The following is a 27,466-nucleotide window of genomic DNA, read 5'->3' as shown; positions in this document are numbered from 1 at the left end:
CTAAGGGAGAAAAAAGAGACATTTTAAACAAAGAAAGACATGCAGGATAGCAACAAAACTAAAGAACAGCAATAAGACCTACCTGAACAATATCAAACGGGCCGGCGTAAGTGAAGTAACTGGACCGCACTCGCCCATGAAAGACAACGCGCCCCTGCAAAGAAGGCAGGACGGAGAGCACGCCTAATTCTACCACAAGGTGAGGAGAGGGCACCAGAGGGACTGAAAGCATATGGGGGTGGAGAGAGGATACTTACCCCAGTCGGTCAGTCTTGAACAGAGTCCTCCTGTATTTTCAGGCAGAACCTTCCCCACAGACCACATCAGGGCAAAGATGAGAAGCATACCAGCGAGTAACCCAGCTGGGTGGCATCCCTGTGGATACCAGGTGAGCGCAACAGTATTTTCACTTCACAGGCTTAAACATAGGCAATGTACAATGAGGATGTTCACCTTCAGCCTGTTAATCACGGACCAGTGTATAAAGGCTGGAAAAGCAGTCATGAAGGGAACAAGCCTGAAGAGGGAGTCGAGACGCTGTAGGGTGCAACCTACGAGAAGCTGAGGACTGTGAATGCTGAAAGTCTGAGAGGGTTTGGCGAAGGTGAAACATGATCTCTGTGGAGCTGGTGCCCGAGGGAGAAGGTGGCAAGAAAAGGAGCCATCCCTTTTATAAATTCGGTGAATGCTCGTTCTCCCGCAGTGCTGCCATGTCATAGATTAGGAGAAAAACCTTGATTGGCAGGAGCCTGTCCATTGGCGAGCGGAATCTGAAGAGGCCTACAGGGGAGCCCGGTGAGTGTACTGAATGTCAATCCCCAGTATAGCTCTTACCGCAAGCTTTCCCTGAGGCTATCCCTTGTTGAACTGTGAGATCCTGACATACAAAGTAGCGGAGTAGTCGAGTGTTTGTTGAGTAACAAGAAATATGTTGTCTCTGAATCCTTAGAGAACTTTCAATTGTACCCGAGAATGATTTTAAAGTGGTTGTGCGCCTCAGTGAAAGGAGGGCACATACAGAGACGGTTGCAGATTAATTCAAGCAACATTTTTATTATGAAATATGAATGTTTTGATCATGTATACTTAAAACAGAGTTTCCTGACTACAGAGACACCGAATATTGCAAATAGATGACACCAGTGGCCTTGAAGTTTACAAGACAAAGAAAACTAGAAAAGGAGAGAAAGCTGCGTGACCTGTAAGGAGTGGACTGTATAGTCCAAAAACTGCACCAAGGCTGAATACCCCAATACTAGATCTAAAACTACAGAAGCTTGCTAGGAAGATCATAGAAACGTGCTAAAACTGTGGGGAAGGGAACCTCAGTGCCCATTTTGGTTCAACTGCTCATGATCATGAGGAAGGGACCTCCAATATATTTTAGTTGAAAAGTCTTATGGAAAATGCAGTTAAAAGCCAACAAGTTTGAATATGGATCTAGCATTGCCAGAGAAGAGAGGCATTGTGTAATCTGTAGCTAAAAGCAACATGTTTTGAATATCAAACTACATAAGAATGATGTGAACGCTTTGGAGTACTGCATTGAATGAAAGAAATTCAAGTACATGTTTACTGTTCAATTATGAAATGCCTTTGTTTTGTGAGCCATTTCAGAAGGGAACAACCTTTGCTTATTTAACTATTCTTGAAACAAGGGAATCCCCGATGAGGAGAACCATTTCTGTTTTGGTGAACTGTTTGGAACTCCTTTGCCTTTAATGTGATGAAGAGCTTGGAGAAGGAAATTGAACTTTGGAATGTGGTTTGGAGCACTATTTTGTTAAGACCAGCATCCTTGCACATTTTTGCTTAGTTTATTGTGAGGGCAGACAGCTAGTTGGTTTGTGATTTTTAGTCACATTCTATCCTTAGTTTACATTATGTAGGGAAATCCCACCTTGGCATAGGGCAAACCAGGTGTTACACCGTCCTGACATTGAAGTCATCAAAAGTTGTAACACTTGAATCCTTTGTTTTGTCTGTGTCTCCTTCCATGATGCCAACCTCACAGTATGTATTCTATAAAGTGAGATACTTAGAGGTGCTGCTTGTATCCTGTTTCTTATACAGCTTTATGTCTCGGGAGAACAGCTCAGGGGCAACGTGATCGCCTTGGAAGTAAGACGGCACAGAGCAACACAAGTTCGATCCCCGGGTCAGCGCTTAGAAACCTCTGGGTATTAAGCGTGTTACAAATAACCAATCAAATAAAATCTGTAACTCTTATTTTAATTTTTCTTTCCGTTTTTCTGTGTACAGTTTTTGGAACAGACACCATATAGCATAGATTGCCATTTTGGCATTACAATTTGTACATCTTTGCAGAACACATGGTCTCTGGAGCCCGATATCTACTTCCATACTTTTCCACATGTGGGTGCAACATGTACACATCCTGCATGGTGAATGCCCTTTGATTTGTGCTAGCCGCCACGTCTCTGTGAGGGTGGATTGTTTTTCTTGCCCCAGGATCTATGTGATTTTACCCCAAAAACATTCAGAGAATGTTTTTTTAACTAAACTAAAAAAATCATGATTTTTTTTTCGATTTGGGGTTGTCTCCCCTGACCAAGCCCCCATTTGCCTAAGTTTACAAACCCATCCCAACCCCCTCCCCAAAGGTTTTAACCCCTTACCCCACCACCAATATATATATATTTTTTCATCTATATTTTTTAATTTTTTTGTTTACTTAAAAAACATTCTGAAATGTTTATGTTAAAATAACTGGATACCGGTCATTACGTGTAACCTGAGCTTGAAGGTTTTTGCTCCTTTTAAAAGGCTTTTATACGTTTTTCTGGAGGGCATTTCCCTATTTCCATGATCTTCCAATTTTTGGTGATCATCTTCTTGATCTTATAAGATAAATTGCTGTAAGTATTCACAAAGACAATTTTTTCCACATTTTTGCATTTCGTTGTCTCCATGTGTTCTAGTAGTGAGTCCCTGTTTTTGTTACTAGTCTGTTTCATTACTTTCACAGTCAGTTATTTTTGATAACCCCTTGCATGAAGCCTTTCTCTTAGGATCTGTGCTTCACTTTTGAAATCTCGGTGACTGGTACTGTTCTTTTTTAATCTAAGGAACTTTCCGAGAGGCAAGTGATTACTCACGTGCAGGGTATGAATTGCTGTAACGCATTTCGATCAGTGGGCTTATGAAATGGCTTGACAAACAACTGTCTCTTTTCTTTATCTACTTTAATGTTAATGTCTAAAAAGTTAATTGACAATCAGCTCAGATTATGTGTAATTTTAGATATCTGTGCTGCATGTTTATGCATTGTAAAAATTGCACAGCTTCTTCACTCCCCTTTCAGGGATCTAGAACATTGTCTATGTACCTTCGCCACAGACAGAGATGATTTTTAAATGGATTTGTGTTGGGTTAGACCTTACTAATTTCAAATGATTCCATGTACAAGTTGGCTACACTGGGGCCAATGTGGCCCCAATGGCAGTGCCATGTGCCTGCTGATAGAATGTCCTATTGAAATAGAAATAGTTCTTGGTTAGGGCGACCTCTGCAAAGCCGAGCACAAAGGAGGGAGGGTTAACTGTGTCGCTCTGCTGCGATAAAACCCGTTCTTCCAACATCGTGAGGGTGGCTGCTTGCGGGATACTGGTGTATAAAGCCAACACATCTAGACCTAACAGTATTTCATCCCCCTGATTAAAGACCATCCTTTCAAATTCTTTTATGATCTGGGTGGTATATTGAATGTATGAATCCATGCAGCTCACCAAAGGTTTAAGATGAGTGTCTGCAAACTTAGATAGAAGTTCGAGTACAGAGTCCAGACCTGAAACAATTGGACGGCCTGGAGGTTTAGCTAGAGATTTGTGCTTTTTGGGGAGTATGTAGAGTTGTGGAACTCTTGGTTTATCTGTTATTAAGAAGTCAGCTTCCTTCTTTGAGATCCACCCTCTTTGGCGGGCTTTCTCTACCCTCTGATTGATCATTTCCTGTGATCTTGTAGTTGGGTCCCCATCTAAACGACAGTAGCAAATCTCATCCCCTACTTGTCTTTCACAATCTTGTATATAGTCTGCTCTGTCCATTATTACTATAGCACCTCCCTTGTCGGATTACTATATCCTTGTTCATTAAAGCTTTGAGGGTGCGGGTCTCTTGTTTACTAATATTATGGTAAGTTTTAGTTTGTAGGTTTTGTTGTTCTAATGCATTTACTTCACACAGAACCCTATACTCAAACAATTGTGCTTCTGCACTATGTGTCTGGATCAGTGGGCAAAAGGTTGACTTGTTGCACATCCCTTTTCTAAAACCCATTGTTCATCTGGAAGCAGGTTATGTTTGCACATGTTTACCACAAGGCTCTCATACTGCGGCTTATTCTCAGTTCCGCAGCCCAATCCTGGTTGTCTTTCTCTAAAAAATGGTCCCATTGCCCTATCTCCCTCTGACTCGTTTATTGAAACCCTGTCTACTACAAACGTTGTTCCTACCTCAAAAGCAGTAACAGAACTGCACACTCCCTTAAAAAGTGAGACTGTCTACATATATGTGTCTCCAGGAGAAGCAAAACAAAAGAAAGAAAGATACACTATTTTTGGTTCCAATAATCAAAGTTCCCAGTGAAACATGCATACTTGTGGAATACTACATGCATATAGCCACCTACCAAGCACAATGTAAATGATATTTCCACCTGGAGTTATAATCATCATCAGTATTTCCCGCCTTTATGGGCACGGGTGTAGAACTGGATAATACATTGCTACTTAAAGCTAGGAAGTCTGCACTGGGATACACATTTAAAATTAAAAGAAAACTTCGAAAATACTTAACAGCAAGGGAACAAAAGCGTCAAAAATGGCATAGAGCACAACGCCGAAGTGTGAAGCTGACAATTATCTTGATTTAACCATGTAAACATTGGGTATTGTGAGCAAATCTTGCTAAATGTTTAGATATTAATATGAAACCTACGTGAGATCAATCACATAAGATTCAAGCTGGTTAGAAAGACACTTCAAATACACAATATCATGAGCATGCTTGTACTTTTCCTTTCAGCTAACAGAAATAAATAATATCTCAGTCGCAATTGCAGACATTGTTATTGTCTGCAAACGCTGCAGGACACATAAATCAGAATTCATTGTTACAAATACAAATAATGATTTTAGCTTTTTATTAAGCTTAGAGGCTAAGTGTCCTTTTCTTCAAGTCTTTATGAGCTGTTTGCCAAAAATCCAACGCGAGAAAGACGACAACAACATGCTTTTAAGTTTGAAAAATTGTTCTGAGAATAAAAGGGGAACACCGGGTTTGCAATGGGAACGTTTTTCCCTCTTCACAAATTACGTCACAAGAACCCTTTTGAAGTATCAATCAAAACCGTATTGTTCAACAAAAGCACAAATCCCAACATAAAATACAGATCACATTAATACTAGCCATAATTGGAGACCAGATTGAAAGCTACCCTAGAAAATTCATAAATATCATAAAAGACCGCTCAGATTACAAAAGGCATATTTTAAAAATCACAAATGCCACCATTTCCCCAGACCCTGCAAATATAATGTGCTGTAACATACTGGATTGGGGTAGCAATGACAAGAAATAACTAAACCCTGCCACACGCAACAAGCAGACCTTTAAGTATTGGACTCCCAGCTCAGGTAGAATCAACTGATTCAAAGAGGCTCTCAGGTTAGGCAAAACATGTTCTTTGTGTATAAACCACCCAGAGTAGTTTTTTTTCTGCATTTCCCCTCCTACACCACTCCAATACCTAGCCTTACTTCTGTATAACTTGGTTTACACATAACGTATGTTTTTAAAATAAAATAATCAATGAGAAACATAAAAACAAATACAACAGTTAAAATTTAGTAACATTGGGAAAGACGCATGATTGAGAGGAAAGTAGGATCTATTGGACTATATGCTTATGCGCAGCTGCGCTCACGGCGGGTGGCTGTGTGTTCCGGCGCTCGCAGCAACATGAACAAACTGTGTATTAAGCTGGATTACACTTCCACAGATACCGTCATCCCGCGGGTTTGAAAATCAGAGGAAAGCAAACAGCTAGGCCAACGGAGTGGACCCAGACCATTGGGGGTGAGTCTTTGGGGGAGGCGTGGACTTTGGACTACGAGGTATATTTTATTTACAAGGCTGTACTGGCAGTGTTACGTGATGGTTTTTTTTAAAGCTCAATCGGAATTTGCACTGCATATATTAATATGTGGAGTTATGACAGAATGGTGATGACTAGTGACATTACTTACTCATAGTGTCACCGGTTATTTAAAGTTTGAACCGCTTTCAAACATGTGCAAGACATGTCTGAGAAACAACACTGAATTATACAAATGACAAATGCATGTCTGACTTTGGCTAAGCGATGTTCTCACATAGCCCCTCAGCAAGTGCGGGATCGTCAAATAGCACCAAACCCATCACGGCGCCTGCAGGGATAAGGGAATAACAGTATGGACAAAAAGACATTTGTAAAAATGTGCTTCGGGAGACACATGTAGAAACAAGCGCGTTTGGAGTCGGAGTTCTTGGTTCTGAGATATAGGCAGAATCAGACTGTGCTGATAGAGGTTTGGAGGTTGAATGAAATAACAAGATGTTTGCTAACATTTGATGTGGAGGGCGAATTATCCTGCATTCACCTATAATGGCCGAGGGGCTTTGTGTGTGACCTTGGGTGTGAGCCTGGTCTATTGGCTTGTGCGAGGGTTGTCTTGTGGAATATACCAATTGAAGGCCTATAGTGTATATGTGTGGACATGTACATCCACTGAGGATTGCTAACTTTCGTCCCCTCTGGTCTACAATCCAGTAAATATGGATCTATATAGACCCTAACTGGGCTTACATCCATACGTAACTCTTTGGTGGCTGAAATTTGTAGTTTCTGGTTCCTGAAATCTGACATTTTTACTTTCTTAGTCTTCTCCCTCCGCTGTCACATTCATTTGATGCCAATATCAGTTATCCATCACCCAGAAACCAAATGGATGCTACTATGCTTTCAACTTGTATTGACCACATAGCCTGACTCAAAATAGACTGTGAATTGAATGGCTGTTTGTCAATAACTTTATTGCTTGGCAAAGCACGGCTTCAGTGGAATTATTACCTGAGGAATAGTGACAGTTTGACTCCCTCTGGGATCCACTTTTCCACTTAAGTCTATTATGTTGGGACAGAGTTGTCTGGGTTTTCTGGACACATTTGCAATTTTGCCGATCACATATACAGGAATGTTATTCTACATGGTTGCTTTGCGGATGTGTGTGTCTGATTATTTCTGGTTTGTTTATATATTATATTGGATTGTATATGGTGGGCTGGTGTTACCTTTGGGTTCTTGTTGTGGGGTGGCTCTTGCATTGGTTGGGGATTCAGGTCAGTTTGGTATTTAAAGGTTAATTTCACAGTTAACATGTAGGATGAAACAGGAGGGTTGAAGATTAAAAGTGATGATATTTGTAAATGCTTCGGACTGTTCTGTACTGTTCTTTATTCGGATGGGTCACAGATTGAGGAAGGCAAACTAACTGAGTTTTTTGCTAAAATTGAAATTCCCTGTTTATCTGAGGAAGGTAGAGAGGCACTTGATGCTCAGATCTCAGAAATTGAAGTAGGGGATGCTATTTGTCAACTCAATTTGAGTAAGTCTCTGGGTTCAGGTGGATTACCTGTGGAGTTTTATAGGTCCTTTGATTGAGTTTTAGTGCCCAAGTTGTGTGCTTTATTTAATCGGTTTCTCTTGGATGGGGTATTATGTGCCTCGATGCAGGAGGCGATTGTTACATTAATTCCTAAACAGGGGAAGGATTCTTCAAAATGTGCTAATTATCGTCCTATTTCTTTGTTAAACGTAGATGTAAAGATTTTTGCAAAGGTTATGGCTATGAGGTTACAAAAGTATATAGGGGAATTAATAGGTGGTTCACAAGTGGGGTTTATGGACAACAGACATGGATATGCCAACATTAGGACGCTATTAAATATAATATGTTTGTCTTGTGAGAAGGTGGAAGAAGTACTCCTTATTTTCTTTGATGCTGAAAAAGCATTTGATTGTGTAAACTGGTTGTTTCTTAATTTTACATTACTTCGGATGGGCTTTGGTCCACAATTCTTAAATGCAATAGGTGCTTTACAGTATAATATTTCAGCTAAAATTTGGGTTAATGAGGTTTGGCTCAAGCTTTTCGGTTATACAGAGGAACTAGACAGCGTTGCCCACTTTCGCCCTTCTTATTTAATTTAGTTCTTGAGCCATTGTTGATATATCTTAGACAGGAACAGAATATTTGCGGGTGGAAGTTAAGGGATAGAGAGGTGAAAGTTCTGGTTTATGCTGATGATCCGACAGTGGTTTTGACAAATCCAGAGATGAGGTGGCCATTACTAAGAGATATTTTACAGGAAGTAGGGGAATTGTCTGGGTACAAGGTAAATTGGGGGAAAACTGTGGTCTTTCCGCTTAAGATAAATCCGCTAAATAGGAGATCGCTGGACTGGGATTGTCATTGGGCTGAGGTTTCTGTGAAATATCTAGGAATTTATTTGGTGCGTGACATTAGAAAAATGGTTGCATATAATGTGGATAAATTAAAAGAAGTGCTGATTAAGGATATACAACGATGGGATAGGTTGCCTTCGGGCGTTTGGGCTAAAATCAATGCAATAAAAATGATGTTGTTGCTTAAGGTTTTATATTACATTCAGTCTCTCCCTCTCCGGTTCAACAAGAAGGTGCTCAAGAGTATTGACAGGCTTTTTATGGATTTCTTATGGGTGAAAGGAAATAGGCCGTAGATTCCATGATTTATTATGATACGTAGGGTTAAAGATGGGGGTTTTGGCTACCCAGAGTTGGAAAATTATTATAAGGGTTTCTTATTAAAGAAAGCATCCTATTACTTTGGAGAAAGAAAGAACTTGGATCCTTACTGGCTTTTGATGACGCGGGAGAGATTACATCCTTTTTCTGTGAATTGTTTATATTCCTATGGAAGGATACCAAACTCTGGAACAAAATTGGAAACAATGGTAGTTTCGAAATCTGCTCTTGTTTCTTAGATTGGAGGATGTGGACAGTCTTTGTTTTTTTATGATTCGGCATCATTCTGGCTGAATCCGGGTCTGCAAATTGAAAATAAAATGTTTAATTGGAGAGCTTGGGCCAACAGGGGTATTTTAAAGATAGGAGATGTTTGGAGGGAAGGAATGATGGTTCCGTTTGAGGATCTGGTTAGTTATGGTTTGAACAACAGGAAGTTTAGGAGATATAGATCTCTGGAGCAGTTGCTGAGGGAAAGATTACAGATGTTGAATGAACCTTTAAATTGTAGACCTCAAATCTGTGAATTATTCACCACACAACACCACCAGGGGCGGTTTTGACCTTTATTTAGTTGATGCCTCTACAGGAATGTATGTTGAACTCTTGGGACAAGCTGAGAATGGAATGGGAGTCAGAAATGGGAATGGAGTTGTCTGAGGAATCATGGGATTATGCCTGGAAAGTAGCGGTGAAAGCCAAAGTTGATCTAAACCTGAGATACATTCATCAGCGCGTTTTAGGAAGTATTTATTGGACACCTGTGAGAATGAATAGGAGAGGATTAGCAGATACAGACTTGTGTTGTGGGTGTAATTGCTCAAGAGGTAATAGAGTGTTAGATTTTTGGAAGGATGTTCTGGATCAAGTCGATTTGGTGGTAGATGATTTATTGCCTCAAACTTTTAAGTCTGTAATATTTCTTTCAGTTAATAGTAGGAGTGGAGGTGTATGTGATTCTCTGCATTGGATTGACAGAGCGCCGTTGATGGCTATTAAACATATAATGAAGGTGTGGAAATCTAGGAAAAAACCTCACTATGAAAATTGGTTATCAGATATGCAAACACTTTCATGGTATGAAAAGACACAAGCTCTGAAGCGTGATCGGGAGGTTGAATATGCTGAGATGTGGGGTTTGTTAAATAGTTTGTTTGATTAAAGTGTAGAACTTGTTTTATAGGTGTATAAATAGTATCGGGGTGGGGTGGTGGGAGGGTGTTTGTCTTGTCTTCTGTGCTGTCTTTATTGTGTCTTGTAGTTGAGATGAGATGTAGGGGTGGGTTTCTTATGGAAATATAATATGGCAAATTGTAGTGGCATGTGTAATGTAGAAATTGATTCTATGAACTACCTGCAAATCCACTCTCACATGTATGTTCTTCTGTTTTATAATTTTGTGTAAAAATAAAGTTGATTTTTTTTTTTTTAGTAACATCTTAAAACATAAATAGTGAATATTTGTACCCATCCTTCAGATATTGTATATCTCCTAAGTGAACAATTCTTCAACTGCGAAGAAACAAACCAAAGCATCCCGCCAATGTGCAGCCCTTGAGTCCAAGAATGTTTTTAATACATAGCCTTATAACGTCTGAAGACCGGGACGACCACTATTTGAGACAGGGTTACCTAGTCGTCAGTGTTCCACTGGTCAAGTGGTATTGTCAATGACGCAGCAGGGCTTATCCTATACATTTGAGGCACACGTTTTCTCTGGTCACTGTGAGAAACCTGAGGGTATTCTCCCAGGCATACCTCGAGAATTGTTTATTCATGTGGCCAGGTAAGGGCCGACACTCTCAGATCCTCACCCTGGGGACGAGCAAGGGAGCATCACCAGGGTTATGCTTGGGGGAATACCCCAGGAGGGATGCTGTATCATACCAGGGACAAAGACGAGGAGGACAAAGTCCCTGAGGTCTTTATAGGTTGTTCTACGTCTACCTCCCTTCCACCGAAAGAATTTCTCTTACCTGTATCCAACAACCCTTCCACCTCTGGTGTATCCCCCAGAAGCCCAAACCCGGTTACGTTCGAAAACCACATATCCCAGAATCCCTTTTTTTTTGTTTCGTACTCAAATACTCTGTCATTCTTTTCCCTGTCCCTGGTTATTATTTTCCGAACTCCCAGTTTGCGTTGACGAAATACTACCCTTCCCTCAATTCCCCCTGTTCTTTTTACACTAATAATCCTGACTACTCCTGTTTGTTTCACCAACCGTATAACACCTTTTCCCCATCCTATTCCATAGGACATCGAGGAGCTCTACCCCCCCCTCCCCTTTTCCGACACAAACACTTTCTTACATAGAGAAAGACAACTGACTAACACCAGAGAGGTTTACCTGACATGTCCCAACACAAGGGTCAGGCAGAATCAGGCTATTGACTAGAACCACACACACACACCTGACGGCCCTTTACCTTCCCCACAGGGATAAAAGGCGCAGCATGAGAGCACACAATGAGCAAGGTCAAACGCACAAGGGTACAGTTATTCCAGACCGGCAGTTCAAGGAGAAAAGCAGCGAGACCTGAAAGGACGATAAGGAGGGAGCTGCCCTTGCCCTTTTCAACTCAAAACCGCAAAGCTTCCGATAAAGGAATTACAAGACCGGGGAGTACAGCTGGCGCGGGTGTCAACGGTGCACGGGGCCTCCCGCATGGATAACATGTGTGGAGGCACGCTGGCTACCGTGGTACTGTCCTTGACTCCAGAGGCGAAACAGACCAGCGTGTTCAACACAGCCGGTGAGTCGGAGAAAGCTGATAGCAAACTGAACTGTGTTGAGCCCAAGGTTGCAAGTGTCAACATTATATGTGAACAAAGAACTTGTGTTTTGAACTTTTGAGAGGACCGAGAGAAGGGTCAGCTGAAGACTCGTCAGGCGCCACAGGAGTGCTCATTCAAAGGACTCTGGCTGGCCCCTTTGTTTTGTGATGAAACTACAGATCCCAGAAGGCCCCAGGAGAGGGTGGTGTGAGGTCAGAGTGGTCCTACAAAGGTCACATAAAAATCCTTTGTACAATCGAATGTCGCTGACCCATCTACGCAAGAAAAGCTAGGGGAAGGGAAACCCCCTTGCTTCTTGAGAAAATTCTGAACGCGAGCATAAGGCGAGTGTGAACCCGGCGGAGTGACGCCAGAGAAAAGCTAGGGGGAGGGAAACCCTGCTTTCGTAAAAGGTTGCGAATTAAGGCAAGTGTGAACCCGGCAGACGGATGCCAAGAGAAAGCTAGGGAAATTGAAAGGAAACCACGCTTTCTGAAAATATTAAGTAAAACATGAACTGTGTTTAGAAACTCATGTACTGTGTTAACGATGGCTAAGTGAGCGTGAAAGCCTAGGGAAAAGCCAAGAAAGTAAATCTTGAATGAGATACAACAAAGTGAACTGTGAAATTTGTCTGTGAATCGGGGTGAGATCTGATACACCCGAGAAGATTGTGTTAAGAGTGAAAGGCCGTGGTGAACACGACGGAGGGAGTCCCAATTTGCAAGAGGGATCCGAGCCAAGCGGATGGAGATCCAAGGGGCGAAGAGCAATCGGCCGCGGTGCAAGAGCACTGAAGGAACTTTTGTTTGTTTGTTATTTTGGTCCAGCAGGCCTTCTAAGGGAAGAGACTTTGGCACAAGAGACTTGGCACCTGAAGGTCCTGATATTGTTGAATGGAATAGTGAACCTTGTGCTGGGGAGGCCGAGGAGTGTGCTGTGTTCAGAAGTCCCGCCTTGTACCGTGCTTAAAACACGGGGAAGCGAGATCCAGCCATAAAATCCTGACTTATCCTTTTGTGAACACTTCTTTCTTTTCTTGTGAACATTATCCCACACTCTTTTTGTACCTTAGTAGGAAGGATTGGCAATCGTTTTTTTTTTTAGTATAGGCCCTTTTTGTTTGACGAGACACCAATAGGACTGCCTTATTATTGTTTGATGGTCGTAGCTTGCTCCCATCTTAGCTTTAGATTAGGTGTTTTTTTCTCACACATTCATACAGTTTAATAAACACCCTTGAACTGTTATCACTTGTGTCTGTCTTTACTGTTGCCACCATGAGTTCCTATCTAACTCGTAACCCTATCTAAACGCTGTCGTAATTCGCCGCTCCTGGTAATTTTAGTTCTGCTTTTAACCAGTTTCTTTTAGAAAATCTTACAGTTGTGTTTTGTGTTTTTAAAGAACTCACTATTTTATTTTTAAAAAGTCTAAATAGTTTAACAGTTCCAACAGTGTGCTTGCTGATCACGTGCCAGTACTTGTTTTAACCTTGCGCAGTTTGACTGCAACCTGATTGTTTCCCTACTCGAGCTCCCTGGGTAGTGGAACTACATTTCCCAGCAGCCTTGTAGTTCATCGGCTGCCTTATCTGTTTAAACCCGGCGCGAACGCGCCGGCGCGAAGGGGGCAAGCCGGTCTGTGCCGGTCTGGCCGGACTATAAAGTCCACTCTGAACTACCTCCACTTTTAAAGTAACCCTATCTAAACGCTGTCGTAATTCGCCGCTCCTGGTAATTTTAGTTCTGCTTTTAACCAGTTTCTTTTAGAAAATCTTACAGTTGTGTTTTGTGTTTTTAAAGAACTCACTATTTTATTTTTAAAAAGTCTAAATAGTTTAACAGTTCCAACAGTGTGCTTGCTGATCACATGCCAGTACTTGTTTTAACCTTGCGCAGTTTGACTGCAACCTGATTGTTTCCCTACTCGAGCCCCCTGGGTAGTGGAACTACATTTCCCAGCAGCCTTGTAGTTCATCGGCTGCCTTATCTGTTTAAACCCGGCGCGAACGCGCCGGCGCGAAGGGGGCAAGCCGGTCTGTGCTGGTCTGGCCCGACTATAAAGTCCACTCTGAACTACCTCCACTTTTAAAGTAACCCTATCTAAACGCTGTCGTAATTCGCCGCTCCTGGTAATTTTAGTTCTGCTTTTAACCAGTTTCTTTTAGAAAATCTTACAGTTGTGTTTTGTGTTTTTAAAGAACTCACTATTTTATTTTTAAAAAGTCTAAATAGTTTAACAGTTCCAACAGTGTGCTTGCTGATCACGTGCCAGTACTTGTTTTAACCTTGCGCAGTTTGACTGCAACCTGATTGTTTCCCTACTCGAGCTCCCTGGGTAGTGGAACTACATTTCCCAGCAGCCTTGTAGTTCATCGGCTGCCTTATCTGTTTAAACCCGGCGCGAACGCGCCGGCGCGAAGGGGGCAAGCCGGTCTGTGCCGGTCTGGCCGGACTATAAAGTCCACTCTGAACTACCTCCACTTTTAAAGTAACCCTATCTAAACGCTGTCGTAATTCGCCGCTCCTGGTAATTTTAGTTCTGCTTTTAACCAGTTTCTTTTAGAAAATCTTACAGTTGTGTTTTGTGTTTTTAAAGAACTCACTATTTTATTTTTAAAAAGTCTAAATAGTTTAACAGTTCCAACAGTGTGCTTGCTGATCACGTGCCAGTACTTGTTTTAACCTTGCGCAGTTTGACTGCAACCTGATTGTTTCCCTACTCGAGCTCCCTGGGTAGTGGAACTACATTTCCCAGCAGCCTTGTAGTTCATCGGCTGCCTTATCTGTTTAAACCCGGCGCGAACGCGCCGGCGCGAAGGGGGCAAGCCGGTCTGTGCCGGTCTGGCCGGACTATAAAGTCCACTCTGAACTACCTCCACTTTTAAAGTAACCCTATCTAAACGCTGTCGTAATTCGCCGCTCCTGGTAATTTTAGTTCTGCTTTTAACCAGTTTCTTTTAGAAAATCTTACAGTTGTGTTTTGTGTTTTTAAAGAACTCACTATTTTATTTTTAAAAAGTCTAAATAGTTTAACAGTTCCAACAGTGTGCTTGCTGATCACATGCCAGTACTTGTTTTAACCTTGCGCAGTTTGACTGCAACCTGATTGTTTCCCTACTCGAGCTCCCTGGGTAGTGGAACTACATTTCCCAGCAGCCTTGTAGTTCTTCGGCTGCCTTATCTGTTTAAACCCGGCGCGAACGCGCCGGCGCGAAGGGGGCAAGCCGGTCTGTGCTGGTCTGGCCCGACTATAAAGTCCACTCTGAACTACTTCCACTTTTAAAGTAACCCTATCTAAACGCTGTCGTAATTCGCCGCTCCTGGTAATTTTAGTTCTGCTTTTAACCAGTTTCTTTAAGAAAATCTTACAGTTGTGTTTTTAAAGAACTCACTATTTTATTTTTAAAAAGTCTAAATAGTTTAACAGTTCCAACAGTGTGCTTGCTGATCACGTGCCAGTACTTGTTTTAACCTTGCGCAGTTTGACTGCAACCTGATTGTTTCCCTACTCGAGCTCCCTGGGTAGTGGAACTACATTTCCCAGCAGCCTTGTAGTTCTTCGGCTGCCTTATCTGTTTAAACCCGGCGCGAACGCGCCGGCGCGAAGGGGGCAAGCCGGTCTGTGCCGGTCTGGCCGGACTATAAAGTCCACTCTGAACTACCTCCACTTTTAAAGTAACCCTATCTAAACGCTGTCGTAATTCGCCGCTCCTGGTAATTTTAGTTCTGCTTTTAACCAGTTTCTTTTAGAAAATCTTACAGTTGTGTTTTGTGTTTTTAAAGAACTCACTATTTTATTTTTAAAAAGTCTAAATAGTTTAACAGTTCCAACAGTGTGCTTGCTGATCACGTGCCAGTACTTGTTTTAACCTTGCGCAGTTTGACTGCAACCTGATTGTTTCCCTACTCGAGCCCCCTGGGTAGTGGAACTACATTTCCCAGCAGCCTTGTAGTTCATCGGCTGCCTTATCTGTTTAAACCCGGCGCGAACGCGCCGGCGCGAAGGGGGCAAGCCGGTCTGTGCTGGTCTGGCCCGACTATAAAGTCCACTCTGAACTACTTCCACTTTTAAAGTAACCCTATCTAAACGCTGTCGTAATTCGCCGCTCCTGGTAATTTTAGTTCTGCTTTTAACCAGTTTCTTTTAGAAAATCTTACAGTTGTGTTTTTAAAGAACTCACTATTTTATTTTTAAAAAGTCTAAATAGTTTAACAGTTCCAACAGTGTGCTTGCTGATCACGTGCCAGTACTTGTTTTAACCTTGCGCAGTTTGACTGCAACCTGATTGTTTCCCTACTCGAGCTCCCTGGGTAGTGGAACTACATTTCCCAGCAGCCTTGTAGTTCTTCGGCTGCCTTATCTGTTTAAACCCGGCGCGAACGTGCCGGCGCGAAGGGGGCAAGCCGGTCTGTGCCGGTCTGGCCGGACTATAAAGTCCACTCTGAACTACCTCCACTTTTAAAGTAACCCTATCTAAACGCTGTCGTAATTCGCCGCTCCTGGTAATTTTAGTTCTGCTTTTAACCAGTTTCTTTTAGAAAATCTTACAGTTGTGTTTTGTGTTTTTAAAGAACTCACTATTTTATTTTTAAAAAGTCTAAATAGTTTAACAGTTCCAACAGTGTGCTTGCTGATCACGTGCCAGTACTTGTTTTAACCTTGCGCAGTTTGACTGCAACCTGATTGTTTCCCTACTCGAGCTCCCTGGGTAGTGGAACTACATTTCCCAGCAGCCTTGTAGTTCATCGGCTGCCTTATCTGTTTAAACCCGGCGCGAACGCGCCGGCGCGAAGGGGGCAAGCCGGTCTGTGCCGGTCTGGCCGGACTATAAAGTCCACTCTGAACTACCTCCACTTTTAAAGTAACCCTATCTAAACGCTGTCGTAATTCGCCGCTCCTGGTAATTTTAGTTCTGCTTTTAACCAGTTTCTTTTAGAAAATCTTACAGTTGTGTTTTGTGTTTTTAAAGAACTCACTATTTTATTTTTAAAAAGTCTAAATAGTTTAACAGTTCCAACAGTGTGCTTGCTGATCACGTGCCAGTACTTGTTTTAACCTTGCGCAGTTTGACTGCAACCTGATTGTTTCCCTACTCGAGCCCCCTGGGTAGTGGAACTACATTTCCCAGCAGCCTTGTAGTTCATCGGCTGCCTTATCTGTTTAAACCCGGCGCGAACGCGCCGGCGCGAAGGGGGCAAGCCGGTCTGTGCTGGTCTGGCCCGACTATAAAGTCCACTCTGAACTACTTCCACTTTTAAAGTAACCCTATCTAAACGCTGTCGTAATTCGCCGCTCCTGGTAATTTTAGTTCTGCTTTTAACCAGTTTCTTTTAGAAAATCTTACAGTTGTGTTTTTAAAGAACTCACTATTTTATTTTTAAAAAGTCTAAATAGTTTAACAGTTCCAACAGTGTGCTTGCTGATCACGTGCCAGTACTTGTTTTAACCTTGCGCAGTTTGACTGCAACCTGATTGTTTCCCTACTCGAGCTCCCTGGGTAGTGGAACTACATTTCCCAGCAGCCTTGTAGTTCTTCGGCTGCCTTATCTGTTTAAACCCGGCGCGAACGTGCCGGCGCGAAGGGGGCAAGCCGGTCTGTGCCGGTCTGGCCGGACTATAAAGTCCACTCTGAACTACCTCCACTTTTAAAGTAACCCTATCTAAACGCTGTCGTAATTCGCCGCTCCTGGTAATTTTAGTTCTGCTTTTAACCAGTTTCTTTTAGAAAATCTTACAGTTGTGTTTTGTGTTTTTAAAGAACTCACTATTTTATTTTTAAAAAGTCTAAATAGTTTAACAGTTCCAACAGTGTGCTTGCTGATCACGTGCCAGTACTTGTTTTAACCTTGCGCAGTTTGACTGCAACCTGATTGTTTCCCTACTCGAGCTCCCTGGGTAGTGGAACTACATTTCCCAGCAGCCTTGTAGTTCATCGGCTGCCTTATCTGTTTAAACCCGGCGCGAACGCGCCGATGCGAAGGTGGCAAGCCGGTCTGTGCCGGTCTGGCCGGACTATAAAGTCCACTCTGAACTACCTCCACTTTTAAAGTAACCCTATCTAAACGCTGTCGTAATTCGCCGCTCCTGGTAATTTTAGTTCTGCTTTTAACCAGTTTCTTTTAGAAAATCGTACAGTTGTGTTTTGTGTTTTTAAAGAACTCACTATTTTATTTTTAAAAAGTCTAAATAGTTTAACAGTTCCAACAGTGTGCTTGCTGATCACGTGCCAGTACTTGTTTTAACCTTGCGCAGTTTGACTGCAACCTGATTGTTTCCCTACTCGAGCTCCCTGGGTAGTGGAACTACATTTCCCAGCAGCCTTGTAGTTCATCGGCTGCCTTATCTGTTTAAACCCGGCGCGAACGCGCCGGCGCGAAGGGGGCAAGCCGGTCTGTGCCGGTCTGGCCGGACTATAAAGTCCACTCTGAACTACCTCCACTTTTAAAGTAACCCTATCTAAACGCTGTCGTAATTCGCCGCTCCTGGTAATTTTAGTTCTGCTTTTAACCAGTTTCTTTTAGAAAATCTTACAGTTGTGTTTTGTGTTTTTAAAGAACTCACTATTTTATTTTTAAAAAGTCTAAATAGTTTAACAGTTCCAACAGTGTGCTTGCTGATCACGTGCCAGTACTTGTTTTAACCTTGCGCAGTTTGACTGCAACCTGATTGTTTCCCTACTCGAGCTCCCTGGGTAGTGGAACTACATTTCCCAGCAGCCTTGTAGTTCATCGGCTGCCTTATCTGTTTAAACCCGGCGCGAACGCGCCGGCGCGAAGGGGGCAAGCCGGTCTGTGCCGGTCTGGCCGGACTATAAAGTCCACTCTGAACTACCTCCACTTTTAAAGTAACCCTATCTAAACGCTGTCGTAATTCGCCGCTCCTGGTAATTTTAGTTCTGCTTTTAACCAGTTTCTTTTAGAAAATCTTACAGTTGTGTTTTGTGTTTTTAAAGAACTCACTATTTTATTTTTAAAAAGTCTAAATAGTTTAACAGTTCCAACAGTGTGCTTGCTGATCACGTGCCAGTACTTGTTTTAACCTTGCGCAGTTTGACTGCAACCTGATTGTTTCCCTGCTCGAGCTCCCTGGGTAGTGGAACTACATTTCCCAGCAGCCTTGTAGTTCATCGGCTGCCTTATCTGTTTAAACCCGGCGCGAACGCGCCGGCGCGAAGGGGGCAAGCCGGTCTGTGCCGGTCTGGCCGGACTATAAAGTCCACTCTGAACTACCTCCACTTTTAAAGTAACCCTATCCAAACGCTGTCGTAATTCGCCGCTCCTGGTAATTTTAGTTCTACTTTTAACCAGTTTCTTTTAGAAAATCTTACAGTTGTGTTTTGTGTTTTTAAAGAACTCACTATTTTATTTTTAAAAAGTCTAAATAGTTTAACAGTTCCAACAGTGTGCTTGCTGATCACGTGCCAGTACTTGTTTTAACCTTGCGCAGTTTGACTGCAACCTGATTGTTTCCCTACTCGAGCTCCCTGGGTAGTGGAACTACATTTCCCAGCAGCCTTGTAGTTCATCGGCTGCCTTATCTGTTTAAACCCGGCGCGAACGCGCCGATGCGAAGGTGGCAAGCCGGTCTGTGCCGGTCTGGCCGGACTATAAAGTCCACTCTGAACTACCTCCACTTTTAAAGTAACCCTATCTAAACGCTGTCGTAATTCGCCGCTCCTGGTAATTTTAGTTCTGCTTTTAACCAGTTTCTTTTAGAAAATCGTACAGTTGTGTTTTGTGTTTTTAAAGAACTCACTATTTTATTTTTAAAAAGTCTAAATAGTTTAACAGTTCCAACAGTGTGCTTGCTGATCACGTGCCAGTACTTGTTTTAACCTTGCGCAGTTTGACTGCAACCTGATTGTTTCCCTACTCGAGCTCCCTGGGTAGTGGAACTACATTTCCCAGCAGCCTTGTAGTTCATCGGCTGCCTTATCTGTTTAAACCCGGCGCGAACGCGCCGGCGCGAAGGGGGCAAGCCGGTCTGTGCCGGTCTGGCCGGACTATAAAGTCCACTCTGAACTACCTCCACTTTTAAAGTAACCCTATCTAAACGCTGTCGTAATTCGCCGCTCCTGGTAATTTTATTTCTGCTTTTAACCAGTTTCTTTTAGAAAATCTTACAGTTGTGTTTTGTGTTTTTAAAGAACTCACTATTTTATTTTTAAAAAGTCTAAATAGTTTAACAGTTCCAACAGTGTGCTTGCTGATCACGTGCCAGTACTTGTTTTAACCTTGCGCAGTTTGACTGCAACCTGATTGTTTCCCTACTCGAGCTCCCTGGGTAGTGGAACTACATTTCCCAGCAGCCTTGTAGTTCATCGGCTGCCTTATCTGTTTAAACCCGGCGCGAACGCGCCGGCGCGAAGGGGGCAAGCCGGTCTGTGCCGGTCTGGCCGGACTATAAAGTCCACTCTGAACTACCTCCACTTTTAAAGTAACCCTATCTAAACGCTGTCGTAATTCGCCGCTCCTGGTAATTTTAGTTCTGCTTTTAACCAGTTTCTTTTAGAAAATCTTACAGTTGTGTTTTGTGTTTTTAAAGAACTCACTATTTTATTTTTAAAAAGTCTAAATAGTTTAACAGTTCCAACAGTGTGCTTGCTGATCACGTGCCAGTACTTGTTTTAACCTTGCGCAGTTTGACTGCAACCTGATTGTTTCCCTACTCGAGCTCCCTGGGTAGTGGAACTACATTTCCCAGCAGCCTTGTAGTTCATCGGCTGCCTTATCTGTTTAAACCCGGCGCGAACGCGCCGGCGCGAAGGGGGCAAGCCGGTCTGTGCCGGTCCGTGGCCGGACGTGTCGGCGTTCGGTGTAACGCTGTGCAGGGACCTTAATCTTCCTATTACCTCGACCCACGGGTTTCTCGAGCTCATCTGGTGCCCAAGAGCCTTGGTAAGAGAGGGTGAGAGATATGCATGCACCAGTTGTTGACACACAAGTGAGCAGGAAGAAGGGGGAGGGGTAGGAGGCCACTAGCCATGAGAGGGTGGGGAACTCGTCTGTTGACATCCTTAGGGATGGTATGGAGAGGTGGATGTGCCTGAACATTGATCTTCTCAATACACGTTCCCTAACCAAACATGCTATTAACATTAAAGACATGATATCCTCCAACAATTTTGACATTCTCTGCATAACAGAAACCTGGCTCAAAGATCCAGTAGGGCCCACATGTGAGCAGGCCATTCCAGCAGACTACACGATTTACTATGACAATAGAGTACAGGGCAGGGGAGGTGGTGTAGCAATTATTGCTAAGAACAGCCTCAAACTTTTCAAGGTATCCGTAAGATTGAGTGGGTGTGAGGCATTACATCTTAAACTGATTTTCTCCCCCAATAATTGTCTCAACTTGATAGCTATCTATAGACCATCATCATTGGTCTCAGATTTCTCATTGGAACTCTGCTCTCACTTAAGCACTTTGAGATCCATCAATGCGTCTACGGTCGCTATGGGAGACTGGAACCTCTGGCGAGGTAATAAGAGGGACAAAGGGGCCATAGCTTTGGAAAAAGCTCTAAATAATCTTGATTTTGAAGTTCTTAACAATGATCCCACTACCCCCCAGGGCAACCAGTTGGACTGGCTGTGTGGTCACAACATATGTTTACAAAACTGTAGTACCACTCCCTGTATTTGGAGTGATCATCATCTGATATCGGCCAACCTAAAGTTGCCATGCTATGCACACAAACAAAACCCTCACATTAAGACAGAAATCAGAAATTTTAAAAATCTAAATGAACTCCATCTAAAGCCTTGCTTGGAGAAAATTCTGTGCTCCTTTCAGGATCAGGATTCATGTGCCGAATTGCTTGACAAATACAACAGACACTTACACGAGTTAGTTGAAACCGTGGCGCCGCTCACCACCAAAATAACTAGAAGGATTAGTAACAACCAAAAATGGTTCACATCAGAGCTTCTTCTATTGAAGAAGGAAAAACGGAATCTGGAAAGAAAATGGATCACAGATAAATCGGCGGATAGTAAAGAGAGTTGGAAAAGGAAGGATAGGGTATATAAAGAGAAAATTAAGTCAGCTAAGGCCAATTTCTTCAACAAGGAAATTGAGCATGCCGATAACAATACAAGCAAACTCTTCAATATCTTGAAGAGTATAGAAAAACCCACATCTCTAACTCCCCCGTTTACGCCATCTGAGGAGGACTGTAATATGGTGCTTAACGCATTCCAAGCCAAAACGGAAAAGGCGAGACAAAATATTATTAAGGCCAGAACTTCTTCTAATCAGGAGATCTGCCTCTCCGAAGGAAACACACCTGTCAGAGAACAACTCTTTAAATTTGACCCTATTTCCAAAGCAGATATGCTTGAGGTGATGAACAATATGAAACCCTCTACTTGCGCAGAAAATATTCTGCCCCCTGGCATCATTCTTAAACACAAGGATATATTTGCCCCCATCCTCCGGAGAATAGTGAACGCCTCATTTCACGAGGGCTCGGTGCCTAAAGACCTGAAGAGAGTCACCATCACCCCACTTGTTAAAAAAGCGGGACTAGATCCCAAGGATCCCGCTAACCTTCGTCCCATAACTAACTCGAATTTTGTTCTCAAATTGTTGGACAAGGTAGCCACACAGCAACTCCAACACTTTGTTGAGAACCAGGGGCTTCTGCACCAGCAACAATCCGGCTTTAGAGCATCCCACAGCACTGAAACCGCTATGCTAGACTTGCAGAATCAGATGCTGACTATGCTGGACGATAACAAATTGGGGATGCTTATGCTCTTAGACCTTAGCGCAGCGTTTTTCTTGGTGGATCACCACCTTCTCATCAAGGCGCTAGGGGAGAATGTTGGCTGCTCGGAGAGAGCCATCGACTGGCTCCTATCCTTTCTCTCCAACCGTCAAGCAAGAGTACATTGGGGTAGCAGTTTCTCCGTCCCATGTGACATCATGTTTGGAGTGCCTCAAGGGGCCAGCTTATCCCCAATGCTTTTCAATATTTACATGCGCACTTTGTGCAGCCTTCTGGTGAAAGCCGGAGTGTCATTTACCAATTATGCAGATGACACCCAACTCATATTGGAGTTGGGGGGTAGGGATCATGCCACGGATAGTGAAGTGCTCTCCAAGGTTTACAAGTTAATAGACGACTGGATGCAGGCAAATTGGATGTGCCTGAACGACTCGAAAACCGAATTGATGTTGTTTGGCTCCAGTCGTCAGTTGGAAAATCTAGGGGCAGAGTGCAGCTCTTTTCAAATAAAAAACGCCATTATCCAGGTGGTTCCTAAGGTGAAGACTCTGGGTATGATGGTCGATTCAGTTGTTGACTCTCACGCCCAGACTAACTTTCTCCAAAAAAACTCAGCTTACTATCTCAGGCTTATGAAAGCAATCACACCACTACTCAATGATGTAAACAGGGCAACGATAGCCAGAGCCATCATCCTTTCACGGCTCGACTATGGTAACGCCCTGTTGCTGGGGGCCGCAACTAGGGATCTATCCAGTTGTCAGGTGATCCAGAACAATGCGGTTAGATTAGTAAAAAATTTGAAAAGAAAAGACCATGTTACCGAAGAGAGGCGTGCTCTGCACTGGCTTAGAGTAGAAGAACGTATCAAGTTCAAAACTCTCTGCCTGGTACACAAGTGCCTTTATGGCACAGCGCCTGCTTACTTGAAGACACACGTAGTGCCCTACAACCCGAGCAGAAACCTACGCTCGGGCGGCAAATGCCTCCAGCATGTGCCCAGATTCAAGCTAAAAACAGGGCTGGGCAGATCCTTTCTTGTGCTAGCTCCTAAACTGTGGAACAGCGTCCCCGAAATCCTTAGGTCCGAAGTTAATCACTTTGCTTTTAGGAAGATGTTGAAGACACACCTTTTTACATGAGATCTTGGTTAGTACTGTTCCCATCGTCTGTCTCATATGTTCTGTTCGTCTTGTAGTACCGGTGTTTTATGTACAAGCGCCCTGATGCCCTCGGGCTACCGGCGCTATACAAAAACAAAATACAATACAATACAATACAATTAGATCACTAATAGATCACGCTATGTCCCTACAGCTAAGATCCATGCAATGCTGCTGATACCATTTTGGCAATATACAAGCTAGTGGTAGAGAAATCGCACCTGTGGGATGGCTGACATTAATGATAATTAAATACAATTGAGTATTTTTGAGAAACAGTACACCTGAATAATCAAAAGGTTTAACATAGTCTAGGAGCTGACTCTACATATAAATATTAGGGTATGCAGTGAAGAAATCGATATAAACATTTTGAGAAAAAAAGGTTGATTTAGAAAGACCACTCAGAGGACTTTCTAAATCAACCAGTCACGCACCCCATCGCGCACAAGTGCGCGGCCAAGCTAGAAGACACAGGCATGTAAGGTGTGTGTGAGAATGCTTGTAAGGGATGGGGCAAGAGGATGTCAGCAGCATGGAAGGGAGGGTCTGGGGAGCAGCTAAGTTTAAGTATGTGCTTCTGACTGTGGAGGGATAGAGGGGGAATGTTTTTGACAGGGAAGGAAGGGGGTAAGGGGAGCAAAGATGTTCGGATGGTGAAACCCCCCCTGATTTAAAGGAAATCCTGTTAGCGAGGGTGAGGGTTGGGGCAGGGGGGAGAGAATCAGCTGGCAAGGGCATTCAGAGACTCAAACACCCCGAAAATGGCACAATCCCGCATTTGAAGGCCACACAAAAACGGCCACACAAAACAGTCTCTTTTTTGTGTGGCCTTCAATTTGCGGGATTATCACGTGGAACCAATATTAGCCTTTCTGTAGGGCAATTGCCTAAAATAATCTGTGTTTATGGGACAATAATCAGACTTTTTTTGTTTTTTTTCACCACAATATTTCATAAATTCACATCACCTGCAAAAAGGAGTGCAGTGAAATGGTCATAAAATTAAAGGCAACCCCAATTGGTGAAGAATATAGCTGAGAAGTCGTACCTTTATTATTTGTATTTCATTTGTTATGGTTTAGAAATGTTAGAGACTTTAACATTGCTAGCATCAAGTCATTGGCCCTCATTACGAGTTTGCCGGTTAGCCACAAACTCACCTTACCGTTTCCACAGCCCGATATTACGGGTTGCGGCGGAACTGTAGGTTTCCATTCCCATGGGAGTCCATGGGAATGGGATCACTGAAGCACCAGCACTGTTACTAATGGTGCCAGTGCTTCAGTGAAAAGTCTGCGGTAGGGGCCTGAACTACTGGCAGGCTTGACCGGCCCGTAGCATAGCTCTCAACCATTTGCGTCACAAAGGCGGGTGAAAACACCCGATTTTATTTTTGGCGGGTGAGAGGCCCATTGAAATGAATGGGCGTGCAGGAGGCTTGGCGGGTGAGTCAGCTGTTTACAAGGCGGGTGACACCCGCCAAAAGCGTGTGAGTTGAGAGCTATGCCGTAGTGCACTGCCCCTACCGCAGACTCAGAGAAAGCCAGTCCAGGAACAATGCCGGTTGTACCGTCCATTTTACCAGCATTTTTTCGGACCGGCTTACTCGTAATGAGGACCATTGTTTGCTTTCATGACAATCTTCAGTGAAAGACAAACATCTGTTGAACAAATAATATTTTGACTGACAATTCAAACAACGCCAATTTAAAATCTTTTACAGCAATAATTAATTATATATTTACGGCTTGCATAACACATTCCCAATATACATCAATGTGATATTGAAAGGGTTATATACAAAAAATCCATACCTGTCAAACCTGAAATTGTAACTTTATCAAATCCTGGAATCTGAATGAAAGCGATTAGCTTCCTGTGAGATAGTAGACATAATGGCCATCTACTCTGTCCCTATTTATATTTTTGTTAATAACAGAACGTTCTTACAACATTGACAGATGACTCCTTGTCACTAGGGACACGGCATGCCAGTTCTGGGTTTTGCTTTTACTCTAGTTTAATTTCCTCCATGGGAGTGACCCAAGACTACAACCCCAACAATGCAATTAATGGTGAAACGAAAGCCCAGAAATCGAGCATGGTGTCCGTAAATGCATGGAGGCATCTGGTAGCCGTAAACATGTATAACACATCCATTAACCATGAAACAGGTTTTTATTTGCTATTTGGTTCTAGGGAGAAAACTCACCTCTCCTTCAGTACCTGAACCTTTTGAAGTTGGTATTGAAGATAACAAGGAGGATATTAGCCTAAAATACGCCTGGCTGGGTCCTATTCTTCCATGCCAGCCTGGGATATATCGGTGCAGGATTCTATCGGGTATGAGATGTATTATTCACCTCTCCACACAATCGCAGGCCAGAATTCCGATTGAAATTCGATGGGTTTATGCCTACTCTGTACTATACTGTAGTAGCAGTGATGGGTGGGGCCTGGGGTTTACGGGCGAATAACAAAGATTGAGCACCAGCTCAATTAGTGAAACCCCCAAGTATGCCCATGACAAGAGGAAAAGTTAATGGGCAGCTCCAAGTCAGAGCATCCCCACCAAGAAGGAACTGATTATTTGTTTAATCTGAATAGTCACCAAGAGATCTAGCAGTGGCGAGAACTGTCAATTGCCTCATCCTTTGTACTGTTGGAACCAGCACCGTACATTGGGGTTATACGCGTAATCGTGTACCCCAGAGCTGTATACTGTGCACATACTCAGTAAGACACACTGTTTTTGCAGTATAGTGTCAAAGTACAGAGACCTTGGCCTAGCAGAATGTGACTTTTGGGGCTGAATGTATCAAACAGCGTACATGTCTTTGCAAATATACAATCGTGCATATGCTTGTGCAGCTACTCAGCTGTACGTGCACATGCGTTCAGCACTGTGCCCATTAATAATTAGTCAGCACTGTTCATTTAATCAGGATCGTGCATGTTACAAACCATGGCACTGTGTGGGTACTCGACCTTATCCATGAACACTGCCCGTGTACCTAACCCTGTTCGTTACAGGCACTATTCTGATCAGGTGACTGATAGCTGGGCGTCTAAGAGGGGAGGGGGCTTCTCCAGAGCGAGTGTATCCAGTGTGACTCCTCTGGCTCCAAACATCAAGTATTCCACAGCCCAGGAACTGGAGTTGTGATTCTGTGAAGGTTAGAAAGTTTGGTGTCCACCCGCAACCTCAGCTGTTCTGAAACGTCATCTGCCGGCGACAAACAGTCCGTTCAACGCAGCCTGTGGCGGTGTTTAGAGGGAACTACGAGAGCAGCCTTCTTGGAAGGGCGGAGACGTGTTGTCAACAATACCGAATGGCAACACGAGTTCAGGTATATAACTTTCAGTCGTGAATTTTTTTATTTAAAAAAAATATATATAACACGAATATTGTTTTCATAAAATAAGAGCCAAAGGCAAGCCTTATATTTAAAGCGTATACGGTTCGAGCTTTAAATTGATAGATTATGTTAGGAATACTTCTGCTTCTATCTGAGTCGCCGACGTTGGCTACACATAGTTTTTTGTTGTTTACTATGCCAAACTTAGTGCCTACTGCCTACCTCTCTGCGACCCGATGTGGCTATGGTAGTCTCCTTTTTATTTCCTTGGCTCTACTGCTCTGTCAATTGTCGCGCAATTGTGACGCTCTTGCAGCCAGCTCTGACACTGGGCGCCGCCGAGCGCTTCCTGTGCTGACAATTTCTCAGGATAAGTGGCGGCTGGAGTAGTTGTAGCATCATCCGGGTGTCCTTTGAGGTGAGGGTGTTGTCTTTTTGTGAAATGGTTATTTGAATAGCTGGAGTGCTTCCCGTTGCGTCCCTTTTCTGTAATGCCTCCACTGTTTCTGTTCCTACACGATTTGCCATCTCTCCTTAACTCCATCATTTATTTGATTGCTTGGGTACTTTTAAT

General features: G+C 43.1%; 2 protein-coding genes across 8 annotated transcripts in view; one reads left to right on the top strand and one right to left on the bottom strand.

Moving 5' to 3' along the window:
• Positions 1 to 26,751, bottom strand: part of STRADB (STE20 related adaptor beta) — a 189,205-nt gene extending 162,454 nt beyond the window's left edge. For 2 of the 3 annotated variants that reach the window (XM_069615475.1, XM_069615477.1), the window contains exon 1: positions 25,746 to 26,751. The gene's annotated coding sequence lies outside the window, so the exon portion shown is untranslated. Of the gene's footprint in view, positions 1 to 25,347 lie in introns of all 3 variants that reach the window. The other variant, XM_069615476.1, reaches the window with a different exon arrangement.
• The window catches only part of TRAK2 (trafficking kinesin protein 2), a 522,775-nt gene that overhangs the window by 56,970 nt on the left and 438,339 nt on the right, over positions 1 to 27,466 (top strand). For 3 of the 5 annotated variants that reach the window (XM_069615472.1, XM_069615469.1, XM_069615474.1), the window contains exon 1: positions 27,186 to 27,310. The exons of 1 other annotated variant lie outside the window; for it this stretch is intronic. The gene's annotated coding sequence lies outside the window, so the exon portion shown is untranslated. Of the gene's footprint in view, positions 1 to 27,185; positions 27,311 to 27,466 lie in introns of those variants that run through there. One more of the 5 variants, XM_069615470.1, reaches the window with a different exon arrangement.

The sequence above is a fragment of the Ambystoma mexicanum genome, chromosome 9, assembly GCF_040938575.1.
Source record: "Ambystoma mexicanum isolate Mex_15411 chromosome 9, UKY_AmexF1_1, whole genome shotgun sequence".
NCBI classification, from domain to species: domain Eukaryota; kingdom Metazoa; phylum Chordata; class Amphibia; order Caudata; family Ambystomatidae; genus Ambystoma; species Ambystoma mexicanum.
Note: the sequence above shows the minus strand (reverse complement) of the source record. Positions and strands in the feature narration are given on the sequence as shown.